The following is a 16,767-nucleotide window of genomic DNA, read 5'->3' on the forward strand; positions in this document are numbered from 1 at the left end:
TGATGAGAGGAGAGCTGGGGGGGATTTGTGATGAGAGGAGAGCTAGGGGATTTGTGATGAGAGGAGAGCTGGGGGGGATTTGTGATGAGAGGAGAGCTGGGGGGATTTGTGATGAGAGAAGAGCTGGTGGGATTTGTGATGAGAGGAGATCTTGGGGGATTTGTGATGAGAGGAGATCTGGGGGGATTTGTGATGAGAGGAGAGCTGGGGGGATTTGTGATGAGAGGAGAGTTGGGGGATTTGTGATGAGAGAAGAGCTGGGGGGATTTGAGATGAGAGGAGAACTGGGGGGATTTGTGATGAGAGGAGATCTTGGGGGATTTGTGATGAGAGGAGAGCTGGGGGGATTTGTGATGAGAGGAGATCTGGGGGGATTTGTGATGAGAGGAGAGCTGGGGGGATTTGTGATGAGAGGAGAGCTGGGGGGATTTGTGATGAGAGGAGAGCTGGGGGGATTTGTGATGAGAGGAGAGCTGGGGGGATTTGTGATGAGAGGAGAGCTGGTGGGATTTGTGATGAGAGGAGATCTTGGGGGATTTGTGATGAGAGGAGAGCTGGGGGGATTTGTGATGAGAGGAGAGCTGGTGGGATTTGTGATGAGAGGAGATCTTGGGGGATTTGTGATGAGAGGAGAGCTGGGGGGATTTGTGATGAGAGGAGAGTTGGAGGATTCGCATTATGTGATACAGTTCTAAGCCTTAGCTCATTACAATTTTTTTCTGCTGCTATAATTCTCTCCTCTAAGGGGGTGTGGCTGGGGGCAGGGTTTGGGTGTGGTCAGGGTGGAGTTTGGGCATGGTTGGGTGGAGAGTTGGACTGAGAGGATGAGTTCCTGCACCTATTCTATGAGAGAAAAAGCCCTGAATAGTTTATAAAGATTTCATATCCCCTGAGACTGGAGAGTATCCCATTGAAGTAATGGAAGAAATATTTGCAGTTATGTGTTCAGTTTCTTTTATATATAAAGGTTTTTTTTTTTCTTACAAAGACTGTAAATGTAAATCTATATATAGGCATACACCACTTTTAAGTATGCAATGGGGTTTATTTACTAAAGCTGTATAGTGCAAAATCAGGTTCACTTGGTTACTATGCAGAAGTGAGCCTAATTTTTCACTTTCCAGCTTTAGTAAATAAACCCCATTGTGTACTTAAAAGTGGGGTATGCATGTATTCATAGCTGGAGATTCCAACCCAAAGAGTTTTGCAAACACAATACATGCAGTGGAGGAGATTTACCAAAATTGGAGCATTCAAAATCTGGTGCAGCTGTACATGGTAGCCAACCAGCTTCTAGCTTCAGCTTGTTTAATTAAGCTTTGACAATAAAACTTGGAAGCTGATTGGTTTCTATGCAGAGTTGTGCTAGATTTTGCCCTCCAGTTTTAGTAAACTAACCCCAGTGTCAATTAGGGATATTAAGGGGAACTCCATGCCAAGTCTTTATTTTAAAATGGCGTGGGGGTCCCCCCAAAATCCATACCAGGCCCTTCAGGTCTAGTATGGATTTTAAAGGGAACCCCACGCCAAAATGTAATAGAAAAATGGCATGGGGGCCCCTCCCAACATCCATACCAGACCCTTATCTGAGCATGTTAATGGGGACAAGGTCCTCATCCCCACAACCCTTGCCCGGTGGTTGTGGAGGTCTGCGGGCGGGAGGCTTATCGAAAAAAGCCCCCTTTAACAACTCGGCCCCCCCATGTGAATGGGTATCGGGTACATTGTACCCCTACCCAGTCACCAAAAACGTGTCAAATAAAGTAGAAATGACAGGAGGCAGTTTTGGACAATTCCTTTTTTTAAAAAAACTTTTTTTTTTTTTTTTGGCACAGGGTTCCTCTTAACCTCCTTAGCGGTAATCCCGAGTCTGGCTCGGGTTGGGAATTTCATTACAATAGCGGTAACCCCGAGCCAGACTCGGGCTTGCACCGCTCGATGCAGGGGAGGACACAGGTAACGTCACTTACCTTGTCCCCTGGATCCAGCGATGTCCGCCGCGCTGTGTGATCGAGCCGTCCTGCGCTCGATTCACAGTGCCGAATGCCGCCGAGCTCCGTTCCCTGCGACGTTACGGCGTACGGGAGCGGAGAGCGGCGGCAAATTCAAAAATGTAAAAAGACACAAAAGACACACAGCACTGTAATCTTACAGATTACAGTGCTGTAGTAAAAAATACACACCCCCTTTGTCCCTAGTGGTCTGTGCAATGCCCTGCATGCACTTTTATATTATAAATACTGTTTTTTACTGCTTGTAATTTGGAGATTGTCCATAGCAACCAAAACATGTCCCTTTTTCATTTTTTTTTGGATTTGATTACATTATTGAATAATTTTTATTATTCTTTATTATATTATAAACTTTATCATACCCGGGATGTCCGCTAGACTCTGGTTTGAAGAGATTTCAGAGCGTTATTCCTAAGAATTACAGGACTACAAAATAAAAGCCAGATTTCCATGCAAAATAATTGTACCGCTTTCAGCACCTTATTCCAGACTGAATCATACCGCCAGGGAGGTTAAGATCCATTCCAGACCTTAAGGGCCTGGTATGGATTTTGGGGGGACACCCACTCCATTTTTTTTTTTTAATTTTGGCACGGTGTTCCCCTTAACCACTTTAATACACTGTATTATATACTACACTGCCTGCACTGACTGAATATAGAGTCTACACTGAATATCTAGTCTAGGGGGTGGAACCAAGGAACGGTCACCAGAGGTGGGTAGGGGCAGATACAAGGGGTGACCCAGAAGGAGAGAGTTCCTGCACCTATTCTCAGAGAAAAAAAAGCCCTGAGAACAAATCTTAGTTTGGTTGTAAAAATGGAAATACAATTTAAGCTATCCCCTTTCCTGTCTTTACCTACTTGCCGACCAGCCGTCATTATACTGTGGCAGGTTGGCTCGTTCCTGTAAATCGCCATAGGTGTACATTGGTTCCTTAAAGGGCAAAATGTGCGTGGACGGCGGCCACGATGTTCGTGGCCACCCGCGATCACAGGCACGAGAGCCAGAACGGGAATCTGTGTGTCCCCGAGACAACGTGAAGTATCACGAAACGCGTAAGGCGGTGTGACACGCTGTTTATTGCCTTGTGAACTGTACCAGCTGGAGAAGGATAGACTTGTGGAGATTTACGTATGGCCGACGCTTCCCACCTGTTATGCCATACCTCACTGCATGCTTGTAAGTGTGTTTTTTAGTTTTAGATTTTTATTAAATAAGCGATTTTACACTATTGGAGCGCCTTTTTTTCCCTCTTTTATGGTGGATCATATAATATATACAAACTGGAGTCCTTTTGAACCGTGACGCTGGAGGAGGGTGGAGTTTTGGAGGATTGAGGAGTATACATAGCCTGGTCTGATCCTTTGATAGGCGAATTATTTTGTGACATCTGGTAAGGAGCCAATCTTGACTTCTGGTGGTGGTGCACTGTGGCATGCTTCACGGCTTGGAATATGAAGCAAAGATTTACCTTCTCTGAACACTATAATTAACACGTGGTGTTTTGCATTTGAGAATATTTGACTTCATAGATGGATCCACTTTGAGGACTACCACATAAGGACACATTTAATTGCTATTAAGGACACATTCGATTGTTCATTTATATGTGTATTTAAGCTTTTTTTCTAATTTTTAGAACAGTTTTGCATATACATGTATTTATTTTTATATGTAATTCACGATTGAAATTTCGCATTATGGGTTATTGGTAGTCACATTTATTATGATTGTTTAATTACATTGCACTTTATTTATTTATTTAAATTCTTTATATACACAGCTTCCCGGTTGGGACATTGGTCTCATGTGGGAGGTGTATGTTCTAAGCACTTTTTGAAGAGAGCGCGGTTCTTTTTGATTTAATTGTTACAACATAGTGCCATTGAGGGAGATTTACTAAAACTGGAGAGTGCAAAATTTGGTACAGCGCTGCATAAAAAACAATCAGCTTCCAGTTTTATTGTCAAAACCTAATTGAACAAGCTGAAATTAAAGCGGAGGTCCACCCTAAAGTGGACCTTCCGCTCATCGGAACCCTCCCCCCCTCCAGTGCCACAATTGGCACCTTTCAGGGGGGAGGGGGGTGCAGATACCTGTACAGTACAGGTATCTGCACCCACTTCCGGGATAGCTCTTTGCAGAAAGGGGCGTAGATTATGCCCCTTTCCGCAAGTGCCCCACTGCCTGCTGGGAAACACACAGATCCCAGAGGCAGCGGGGACCGTCCTTATTGCGCAGCGCGACTCGCGCATGCGCAGTAGGGAACCGGGAAATGAAGCCGAAAGGCTCCATTTCCTGATTGCCATACCCAAGATGGCGGCGGCAGCACCCGAGAGACGATCTAGAGATCGGCTTCGGGTGCCGACATCACGGGCGCGCTGGACAGGTAAGTGTCACTATTTTAAAAGTCAGCAGCTGCATAATTTGTAGCTGCTGGCTTTTAAAAAAAATAAACACGGAGTCCCGGCGGACTCCCGCTTTAAACGCTGATAGGATACCTACACAACTGCACTAGATTCTGAGTGAATCAGGTTTAGTAAATCCCCCTAATTGTCTACAGAATTCAGGACTATCTGCTGCCATAGAAAGATAAAAAATAGACTTCTTGCGATGGGCTAAAAGACTTCAGTATTTTATGCAAACTCAAAAGCAAATATGTATTATTATTTTATGCAGCTTACCAATTCTTGGTTGCATTTGCTTTTTTTAGGTTTTCTTTCTTTATTTTCATCCTTCACATTCTGCCACTAAGTCTGTTGTTATATTAACAGAACAAGCTGCCCTGCAGATATACTAGTTGGAGGGTTAAGACAAACCATTTAATGTGGGAGTAAACCCGCAGATGGGTTTTTTTTTTTTCTACCTGCAAAGGAAAAGGCATAATGAGCTAGTATGCACCGCATACTAGCTCATTATGAAATACTTACCTTAGAATGAGGCCCCGACATCTGGTCCGATCCACGCCGAGGGAGCTAACATGCTCCCTCAGCGTTTCTTCCGGGTATCGCAGCTCCGGCGCTGTGAGTGGCCGGAGCCACGATATCGCCACTCCCGCGCATGCGCGGGGGAGATTTCATCCTGGCCGGGTCCGGCCACTGCCGGGCTTTCAGCCGAGAATCCCCTTGTGCGCATGCGCCGCTGCAGTCAGTGGCGCATACCGAGGTATTTTTTTTTTTTACCTACAGGCTTTCCTGTAGGTAAAAGTAAAAAAAAATTAGTATACAACCACTTTAACACTGATGAGGTGCTTACAATGAACAACTTTCATTTATTTATGTAAAACCTTTATCCAAAAGAAAAAAAAACTGCTGTTGTCCTGTCGAGAACTGTTCCCCATCGGATAGTGTCCGCCCTATACTGCGAAGGCACATCGCTTGCGCAGTACGAAGGACAAAGGAGATGCCGAAAGTCTCCGAACATAAACAGCTGTTCATGAGCTCTACACGGCGCCTGCACAATTAATAGTACATTCTGTGACACGCTCCCGATGCTGGTACAACTCTGCAAGGGGCGGTGTGCCTACAGAATGGGCAGAGCTGATTACAGAACTGAAGGAGTTTTACAATGATGCTTATATCTTAACACGCCCCGTAAAGATCTGCCCATTTGAGAAATCCACCCCCACGAGCATCAAGAGCGCGCAGGAGCGTGTGACAGAATATACTATTAATTGCGCAGGTGCCGTGTAGAGCTCACGAACAGCTGTTCATGTTCGGAGACTTTCGGAGTCTCCTTTGTCCCCCCATACTGCGCAAGGGTGGACACTATCCGATGGGAGGACCTTTCTCGTCAGAATACCGTAACCACTTTTAAAGAATTAGCTGGACTTTGGCTTAAATGTGTTAGTGTATCTAAATCTGTTAATACATCTAACACTCCCCTCACCCCAGACTGACAACGCTGCTATCCAAAGGTGCCCCTGTGCTCTTTCATCATGTGGGGACACTCATACATGAAGTCTGTTACTGGTCAGATTACTAAGTGAAAACAGAGATGGAAAAGCCCTTTAATAAGAAAACAAATGCATCCACCACATCTAATAATTGGTAAGCTGCAATATATTCCATTTTGGTTTTAGGTTTAATATACAACAATATACAGTGGTTAGAATAAACTGTGGGGTGGTTCAAGAAAAGCTGGAAAAGGCTCTTTCCCAAACAACGTCTTTCTGAGCCTCCAAATTCTGGATCCCATAAAAAAGTACTTTAGGACTTTGTTAGTTTTGTCCTCTCTACTTGGAACCCCTCACCTTGCATAGGCAATAACCCCTGAGTACTCCAAAACTGTATTCAAATTGTTCCACCTAAAGAGACCACAACTCAAATCATGGGGACCTGTTCTTCAGGACCCTCCAGGACCCATCTCTGGTATCCTGTACAATATATATGTATATTGTCCCCACTAGAGATATTTTCAATCAATTGCTGTCCTCCCAACCCCATTATTGTAACAGGAACCTCCCCAATGGGGACAAAGGGTAGTCCTTTCCAGATTCAAACCCTCCCAAGCTTTCTTCAAAGTAAAACAAGAAAAAGCTCTGACTGAAGTTGTGGTAATGACGTAAGTGTGTAAAGAACATTATAGTCTTTGGACAAAATTTAGGAGATAATTCTGAGGAATTTGCCAAGGAATGAATTTGGGAATACGAGAAATGTGTTTCTTTCACGTTTCCTCCTAGTGCAAAAAAAAAACGTTTATTTAAGCTGAAAGAAAAAGAGATGTTTAAACATCTTGACACATTCATTACCTGAAAAGCAGAGAAATGAGTATCTCATTTCAGAAAAAAACATATTCAAGTTATATTTTCAGTCTGTTATTTGCTCTGTCTGTTCCACATTTGGGGGCTGTAAATCAAAGTTGGCAGTCATTTTTGTTTACTTTTTATTGAGTACAGGATGTATAATACTGCTGCACCTAGAGCAGTGTATAGCTGGCCTTAGGAAGCCAGGGAAATATCTGCCTACTTTTAACTGGAATGTGTTGGGGTCTACCTGGTTTCTCACTTAAAGTGGAGCGTCACCCATTTTTTTCAGCATCCTCGTATCATAATGCCCACAGTACAGTGCTAAATGGATATTGTATTTTTTTTTTTTAATTATTATTATTTATAAATACCTTTTTTTATGATGCAGTTATCCAGTACTTCCCGTCCCGGTCGCTTAGGCAGTTACATCATTAGGTGATTCCCTTGGACTCTTGGTATATCTATCCTAGGAGTCACCGGGTAGCCTACAGCCTGATACACACCAACAAAACCGTAGACTTTTGTCCGAAGGGCGTTGGCCCAAACTTCTCTTGCATACACACGGCACACAATTGTAGGCCAACAATCCCAAATGTAGTAACTAGTGATGGACGAACTTCCGACGGGACGTTTCGCGAACGCGAAACGCGAACGGGCACAAACGTTCGCGAAAACGACCGTTCGCCGCGGGCTCCATTGACTTCAATGGGAGGCGAATTTCGCAAACCTTTAGGTCGAATTTGCGGCCACGGGGTAATTATTAGGGGGTAGCACGCAGTCCCACCACCTGGACAATAGCATAATACATGTATGAGGTGAATTTGGGATCGATAACTACAAGCATTTTTTTTTTATTTGGGAAATTGTTCTGACAATTCAGGACTATGGAGCTAATGAAGGCAATGGAGGAGAGGGAAGGTCAGGGACCAGGGTAGGCAAACAAGAGGGTGCAGGAGATACAGAGCACTGACAGCAGCACCGTAATACAGAGCACTGACATCAGCACCGTGACATACAGCGCTGACAGCAGCTCCGTGACATACAGCGCTGACAGCAGCTCCGTGACATACAGCGCTGACAGCAGCTCCGTGACATACAGCGCTGACAGCAGCTCCGTGACATACAGCGCTGACAGCAGCTCCGTGACATACAGCGCTGACAGCAGCACCGTGACATACAGCGCTGACAGCAGCTCCGTGACATACAGCGCTGACAGCAGCTCCGTGACATACAGCGCTGACAGCAGCTCCGTGACATACAGCACTGACAGCAGCTCCGTGACATACAGCGCTGACAGCAGCTCCGTGACATACAGCGCTGACAGCAGCACCGTGACATACAGCGCTGACAGCAGCTCCGTGACATACAGCGCTGACAGCAGCTCCGTGACATACAGCGCTGACAGCAGCTCCGTGACATACAGCACTGACAGCAGCTCCGTGACATACAGCGCTGACAGCAGCTCCGTGACATACAGCGCTGACAGCAGCACCGTGACATACAGCGCTGACAGCAGCTCCGTGACATACAGCGCTGACAGCAGCTCCGTGACATACAGCGCTGACAGCAGCTCCGTGACATACAGCGCTGACAGCAGCTCCGTGACATACAGCGCTGACAGCAGCTCCGTGACATACAGCGCTGACAGCAGCTCCGTGACATACAGCGCTGACAGCAGCTCCGTGACATACAGCGCTGACAGCAGCTCCGTGACATACAGCGCTGACAGCAGCACCGTAAGCAGCCCCAGGAGGAAGTCAGCACAGCACAGGGATGGTGTGATCCCCTCATAATAAGAACCCCCAGGAGGAAGTCAGCACAGCACAGGGATGGTGGGAGCCCCTCATAATAAGAACCCCCAGGAGGAAGTCAGCACAGCACAGGGATGGTGGGAGCCCCTCATAATAAGAACACCCAGGAGGAAGTCAGCACAGCACAGGGATGGTGGGAACCCCTCATAATAAGCAGCCCCAGTAGAAATATGACACCGCTCAACCTCTTCAAAGAGGAGGGTAGGGGCATATAGTACGGTGTGCTTTTTTGGGTCAGGGAAGTGAGCCAAATGAATTAAGAAGGTCTGTGTGCTTGATTCCAAAAATTGTTTATAGACATATACATGGTCTACTGATCACATGTGTTGAATTCCTCCGAGATCCATGCCTCATTCATTTTTAGAAATGTGAGGTAGTTAACACTGTCGTGAGCTAGGCGAGTACGCTTATCGGTCACAATCCCCCCTGCTGCGCTGAACGTCCTTTCGGACAGGACACTGGATGAGGGGCAAGCCAACAGTTCGATTGCAAATTGGGCAAGCTCTGGCCAGAGGTCAAGCCTGCCCACCCAGTAGTCTAGGGGTTCATCACTCCTCAGAGCGTCCACATCGGCCGTTAACCCAATGTAGTCGGACACCTGACGGTCTAGGCGTTCCCTGATGCTGGATCCGGATGACACCTGTCGATGGGTCGGCTGAAAGAATGACCTCATATCCGAAGTCACCAACACATCTTCAAACCGGCCTCTTCTTGCAGGCGCTGTTGGATTGGTACCCGCAAATCCTTCTCTGGGAGTGGGAATTGCTCCTCTGCCAGCGCACGCAAAAGCAGAATGCAGCATTTCTCGAAGCAAGGCCTGGAAGTGCTGCATTCTGACAGCCCTCTGCGACGGCGGTAACATTTCCGCCATTTTGTGTTTGTACCGGGGATCTAAGTACGTTGCCACCCAGTACTGGTCCTTGACCCTCATGCTTTTTATACGGGGGTCCCTATTAAAACACTGGAGCATGAAGGCCCCCATTTGCACTCAAGCGGAAGGTATGTGGTGGTGGTGGTGTTGTTGGTGGTAGTGTCTTTGGGGGTGCACATAGCAGAGAGTGAAGAAGAGGGTGCAGATCGAGAGGATGAGGAGGGTGCAGAAGAATAAGGCTGAGTGAGCCACTCAACCAAGTCTGGTGCGTCCTTTAAAGTAATTGAACGCACCTTCTGCAACTTCCCACTTTGGCTCAAGGCTGTTGCTCCTGCCCTACCCCTACCACCCCTGCGGAAGGGCCTGCCTCTTCCTCTGCCTGTCATTTTTTAAATCACCCTGTGACAAAACTCTTAGTCCCTATACCGCTGAAGGACTGCTGCAGTATAGGGCAGCGGTCAGCAGTAGTGCACGTCAACCCTATGTATTGTGGACCGATAGCGGTCCTTACAGAACAGCAGACTGTACTGCACTCAGGCCTATGTACCGTAGCACCCTATACCAAGTTACCAGTCCTTATAAGAACTTTTGTGGACCAAGCAGGTTGTGTGTTAGTGATTAGCAGACTGTACGTCAGTCCCTATACCAATGAAGGACTGCTGCAGTATAGGGCAGCGGTCAGCAGTAGTGCACGTCAACCCTATGTATTGTGGACCGATAGCGGTCCTTACAGAACAGCAGACTGTACTGCACTCAGGCCTATGTACCGTAGCACCCTATACCAAGTTACCAGTCCTTATAAAAACTTTTGTGGACCAAGCAGGTTGTGTGTTAGTGATTAGCAGACTGTACGTCAGTCCCTATACCAATGAAGGACTGCTGCAGTATAGGGCAGCGGTCAGCAGTAGTGCACGTCAACCCTATGTATTGTGGACCGATAGCGGTCCTTACAGAACAGCAGACTGTACTGCACTCAGGCCTATGTACCGTAGCACCCTATACCAAGTTACCAGTCCTTATAAAAACTTTTGTGGACCAAGCAGGTTGTGTGTTAGTGATTAGCAGACTGTACGTCAGTCCCTATACCAATGAAGGACTGCTGCAGTATAGGGCAGCGGTCAGCAGTAGTGCACGTCAACCCTATGTATTGTGGACCGATAGCGGTCCTTACAGAACAGCAGACTGTACTGCACTCAGGCCTATGTACCGTAGCACCCTATACCAAGTTACCAGTCCTTATAAAAACTTTTGTGGACCAAGCAGGTTGTGTGTTAGTGATTAGCAGACTGTACGTCAGTCCCTATACCAATGAAGGACTGCTGCAGTATAGGGCAGCGGTCAGCAGTAGTGCACGGCAACCCTATGTATTGTGGACCGATAGCGGTCCTTACAGAACAGCAGACTGTAACGCACTCAGGCCTATGTACCGTAGCACCCTATACCAAGTTACCAGTCCTTATAAGAACTTTTGTGGACCAAGCAGGTTGTGTGTTAGTGATTAGCAGACTGTACGTCAGTCCCTATACCAATGAAGGACTGCTGCAGTATAGGGCAGCGGTCAGCAGTAGTGCACGTCAACCCTATGTATTGTGGACCGATAGCGGTCCTTACAGAACAGCAGACTGTACTGCACTCAGGCCTATGTACCGTAGCACCCTATACCAAGTTACCAGTCCTTATAAAAACTTTTGTGGACCAAGCAGGTTGTGTGTTAGTGATTAGCAGACTGTACGTCAGTCCCTATACCAATGAAGGACTGCTGCAGTATAGGGCAGCGGTCAGCAGTAGTGCACGTCAACCCTATGTATTGTGGACCGATAGCGGTCCTTACAGAACAGCAGACTGTACTGCACTCAGGCCTATGTACCGTAGCACCCTATACCAAGTTACCAGTCCTTATAAAAACTTTTGTGGACCAAGCAGGTTGTGTGTTAGTGATTAGCAGACTGTACGTCAGTCCCTATACCAATGAAGGACTGCTGCAGTATAGGGCAGCGGTCAGCAGTAGTGCACGGCAACCCTATGTATTGTGGACCGATAGCGGTCCTTACAGAACAGCAGACTGTAACGCACTCAGGCCTATGTACCGTAGCACCCTATACCAAGTTACCAGTCCTTATAAGAACTTTTGTGGACCAAGCAGGTTGTGTGTTAGTGTTTAGCAGACTGTGCGTCAGTCCCTATACCGCTGAAGGACTGCTGCAGTATAGGGCAGCGGTCAGCAGTAGTGCACGGCAACCCTATGTATTGTGGACCGATAGCGGTCCTTACAGAACAGCAGACTGTAACGCACTCAGGCCTATGTACCGTAGCACCCTATACCAAGTTACCAGTCCTTATAAGAACTTTTGTGGACCAAGCAGGTTGTGTGTTAGTGATTAGCAGACTGTACGTCAGTCCCTATACCAATGAAGGACTGCTGCAGTATAGGGCAGCGGTCAGCAGTAGTGCACGTCAACCCTATGTATTGTGGACCGATAGCGGTCCTTACAGAACAGCAGACTGTACTGCACTCAGGCCTATGTACCGTAGCACCCTATACCAAGTTACCAGTCCTTATAAAAACTTTTGTGGACCAAGCAGGTTGTGTGTTAGTGATTAGCAGACTGTACGTCAGTCCCTATACCAATGAAGGACTGCTGCAGTATAGGGCAGCGGTCAGCAGTAGTGCACGTCAACCCTATGTATTGTGGACCGATAGCGGTCCTTACAGAACAGCAGACTGTACTGCACTCAGGCCTATGTACCGTAGCACCCTATACCAAGTTACCAGTCCTTATAAAAACTTTTGTGGACCAAGCAGGTTGTGTGTTAGTGATTAGCAGACTGTACGTCAGTCCCTATACCAATGAAGGACTGCTGCAGTATAGGGCAGCGGTCAGCAGTAGTGCACGGCAACCCTATGTATTGTGGACCGATAGCGGTCCTTACAGAACAGCAGACTGTAACGCACTCAGGCCTATGTACCGTAGCACCCTATACCAAGTTACCAGTCCTTATAAGAACTTTTGTGGACCAAGCAGGTTGTGTGTTAGTGTTTAGCAGACTGTGCGTCAGTCCCTATACCGCTGAAGGACTGCTGCAGTATAGGGCAGCGGTCAGCAGTAGTGCACGGCAACCCTATGTATTGTGGACCGATAGCGGTCCTTACAGAACAGCAGACTGTAACGCACTCAGGCCTATGTACCGTAGCACCCTATACCAAGTTACCAGTCCTTATAAGAACTTTTGTGGACCAAGCAGGTTGTGTGTTAGTGATTAGCAGACTGTACGTCAGTCCCTATACCAATGAAGGACTGCTGCAGTATAGGGCAGCGGTCAGCAGTAGTGCACGGCAACCCTATGTATTGTGGACCGATAGCGGTCCTTACAGAACAGCAGACTGTAACGCACTCAGGCCTATGTACCGTAGCACCCTATACCAAGTTACCAGTCCTTATAAGAACTTTTGTGGACCAAGCAGGTTGTGTGTTAGTGTTTAGCAGACTGTGCGTCAGTCCCTATACCGCTGAAGGACTGCTGCAGTATAGGGCAGCGGTCAGCAGTAGTGCACGGCAACCCTATGTATTGTGGACCGATAGCGGTCCTTACAGAACAGCAGACTGTAACGCACTCAGGCCTATGTACCGTAGCACCCTATACCAAGTTACCAGTCCTTATAAGAACTTTTGTGGACCAAGCAGGTTGTGTGTTAGTGATTAGCAGACTGTACGTCAGTCCCTATACCAATGAAGGACTGCTGCAGTATAGGGCAGCGGTCAGCAGTAGTGCACGGCAACCCTATGTATTGTGGACCGATAGCGGTCCTTACAGAACAGCAGACTGTAACGCACTCAGGCCTATGTACCGTAGCACCCTATACCAAGTTACCAGTCCTTATAAGAACTTTTGTGGACCAAGCAGGTTGTGTGTTAGTGATTAGCAGACTGTACGTCAGTCCCTATACCAATGAAGGACTGCTGCAGTATAGGGCAGCGGTCAGCAGTAGTGCACGGCAACCCTATGTATTGTGGACCGATAGCGGTCCTTACAGAACAGCAGACTGTAACGCACTCAGGCCTATGTACCGTAGCACCCTATACCAAGTTACCAGTCCTTATAAGAACTTTTGTGGACCAAGCAGGTTGTGTGTTAGTGATTAGCAGACTGTACGTCAGTCCCTATACCAATGAAGGACTGCTGCAGTATAGGGCAGCGGTCAGCAGTAGTGCACGGCAACCCTATGTATTGTGGACCGATAGCGGTCCTTACAGAACAGCAGACTGTAACGCACTCAGGCCTATGTACCGTAGCACCCTATACCAAGTTACCAGTCCTTATAAGAACTTTTGTGGACCAAGCAGGTTGTGTATTAGTGTTTAGCAGACTGTGCGTCAGTCCCTATACCGCTGAAGGACTGCTGCAGTATAGGGCAGCGGTCAGCAGTAGTGCACGGCAACCCTATGTATTGTGGACCGATAGCAGTCCTTACAGAACAGCAGACTGTACTGCACTCAGGCCTATGTACCGTAGCACCCTATACCAAGTTACCAGTCCTTATAAGAACTTTTGTGGACCAAGCAGGTTGTGTGTTAGTGTTTAGCAGACTGTGCGTCAGTCCCTATACCGCTGAAGGACTGCTGCAGTATAGGGCAGCGGTCAGCAGTAGTGCACGTCAACCCTATGTATTGTGGACCGATAGCGGTCCTTACAGAACAGCAGACTGTAACGCACTCAGGCCTATGTACCGTAGCACCCTATACCAAGTTACCAGTCCTTATAAGAACTTTTGTGGACCAAGCAGGTTGTGTATTAGTGTTTAGCAGACTGTGCGTCAGTCCCTATACCGCTGAAGGACTGCTGCAGTATAGGGCAGCGGTCAGCAGTAGTGCACGGCAACCCTATCTATTGTGGACCGATAGCGGTCCTTACAGAACAGCAGACTGTAACGCACTCAGGCCTATGTACCGTAGCACCCTATACCAAGTTACCAGTCCTTATAAGAACTTTTGTGGACCAAGCAGGTTGTGTGTTAGTGATTAGCAGACTGTACGTCAGTCCCTATACCAATGAAGGACTGCTGCAGTATAGGGCAGCGGTCAGCAGTAGTGCACGGCAACCCTATGTATTGTGGACCGATAGCGGTCCTTACAGAACAGCAGACTGTAACGCACTCAGGCCTATGTACCGTAGCACCCTATACCAAGTTACCAGTCCTTATAAGAACTTTTGTGGACCAAGCAGGTTGTGTATTAGTGTTTAGCAGACTGTGCGTCAGTCCCTATACCGCTGAAGGACTGCTGCAGTATAGGGCAGCGGTCAGCAGTAGTGCACGGCAACCCTATGTATTGTGGACCGATAGCAGTCCTTACAGAACAGCAGACTGTACTGCACTCAGGCCTATGTACCGTAGCACCCTATACCAAGTTACCAGTCCTTATAAGAACTTTTGTGGACCAAGCAGGTTGTGTGTTAGTGTTTAGCAGACTGTGCGTCAGTCCCTATACCGCTGAAGGACTGCTGCAGTATAGGGCAGCGGTCAGCAGTAGTGCACGTCAACCCTATGTATTGTGGACCGATAGCGGTCCTTACAGAACAGCAGACTGTAACGCACTCAGGCCTATGTACCGTAGCACCCTATACCAAGTTACCAGTCCTTATAAGAACTTTTGTGGACCAAGCAGGTTGTGTATTAGTGTTTAGCAGACTGTGCGTCAGTCCCTATACCGCTGAAGGACTGCTGCAGTATAGGGCAGCGGTCAGCAGTAGTGCACGGCAACCCTATCTATTGTGGACCGATAGCGGTCCTTACAGAACAGCAGACTGTACCGCACCCAAGCCTATGTACCGTAGCACCCTAGACAGACCAAGTTACCAGTCCTTATAAGAACTTTTGTGGAACAAGTGAGTTGTGAATGATTAGCAGACTGCAGCAGAAGGGCAGCAGTCAAGTATAATATTCTTTCTATATTTGGAAGAAAGAATATTATACGTGTACAAGCCTATTACCGTACCACTGATACCAGTCCTGAAAAGAACCTTTGTGGAACTAATAGTAACAGCAAGTCTTTAAAATTATCCTCACTGCCTGACACACTGCTTCCTGCCTGTCCCTATACAAATTGGCAAAAAAGAGTAGGCTGGAACGATTAGCTGGAACAGCTCTTTTGTGGACCTGATAGTAACAGCTAATGATGATGATGATGATGATGATGAAGAAAGACTAATCTGGCTGAGCTGTCCCTAAAATAGCAGCATACAGCGCTCTGTCCCTTTATCTAAACTGACAAAAGAAACTCAGGCTGCTGACCTAACACCTATACCAGTCCTGAAAAGAACTTTTGTGTACCAAATAGCTAGCGTTTTCTCTGTCCCTACTCCACACAGGATCCTTTCCCTACAGTGACAGAAGAAAGAATGTAAAATGGCCACCGGATCGGGTGTATTTATAGGTTAGGGGGAATGTCCAAGTGTCCATGAGCTGTCATGTCTCAATTGGTTGTCCTGTAACACATGATAAACGTGTCACGAAAGGTTAAAGTTCTTGTATACATTAAACACGTAAGTCCGCCGGGGCGAACGACGGAAAAAGGCGTTCGAACCCGCGGACGGCGAAAGTCGGAAATTCGCCGCGAAACGACCGCCGGGCGAACCGTTCGGCCATCACTAGTAGTAACGTACTACATGGTTGTTCAGCTCTTTAGCGCCACCCTTTGGGCTCCTTGTGCTAATTTCGTGTTGGTTGAAGTTTGGTGAGTGTTAATTCATGCTTTTCATTTCATGCTTTTCATTTCAAGCTTTATATTTTTCGCTTTTCATTTTGTGCCTTTCAGTTTGTTTCTGAACGACTGTTTGTCAACCAGACACGTTGCGGAATCGGAGGAGATAAGGTGTTATTTATTATTGGCCTTGGGGTTATTGCTTTGACATTATTTTTTTGTGTTGAATAATGATTTGATTTGTTATATTTTCTATATTTTTGGATGCATAGAATGCACTTTTTGATTAAGTTCTATTGGCAGATAGCATGTTTAATTTTATTTTTTTAATGCACAATAAAAAAATTGTATAGAATAATACTTGGCTATGTGTTTTACTTCAAATGACGGTTTGGGTAACACACCTATCAAATGATATCAAATGATATTTTGGGAGTAGGCAGTTATATTTTAAAAAATACAATGTAAAATTAACAAGGGACACACCAACATAGTTGTATTTTTGTTCTTAAAAACTACAGGAAAATGGTGTTGTGGTAACTTGCTAAATAAAAAAAATATATATATATTATTCTTGATATCACTAGAAAAAAGAAGCCTTTGAAAATTAGTTTGCAATAACTCC

This window comes from Lithobates pipiens, unplaced genomic scaffold (genome assembly GCF_037356315.1).
Source record: "Lithobates pipiens isolate NorthernLeopardFrog02 unplaced genomic scaffold, aLitPip1_a1.2 Scaffold_18, whole genome shotgun sequence".
NCBI lineage: Eukaryota > Metazoa > Chordata > Amphibia > Anura > Ranidae > Lithobates > Lithobates pipiens.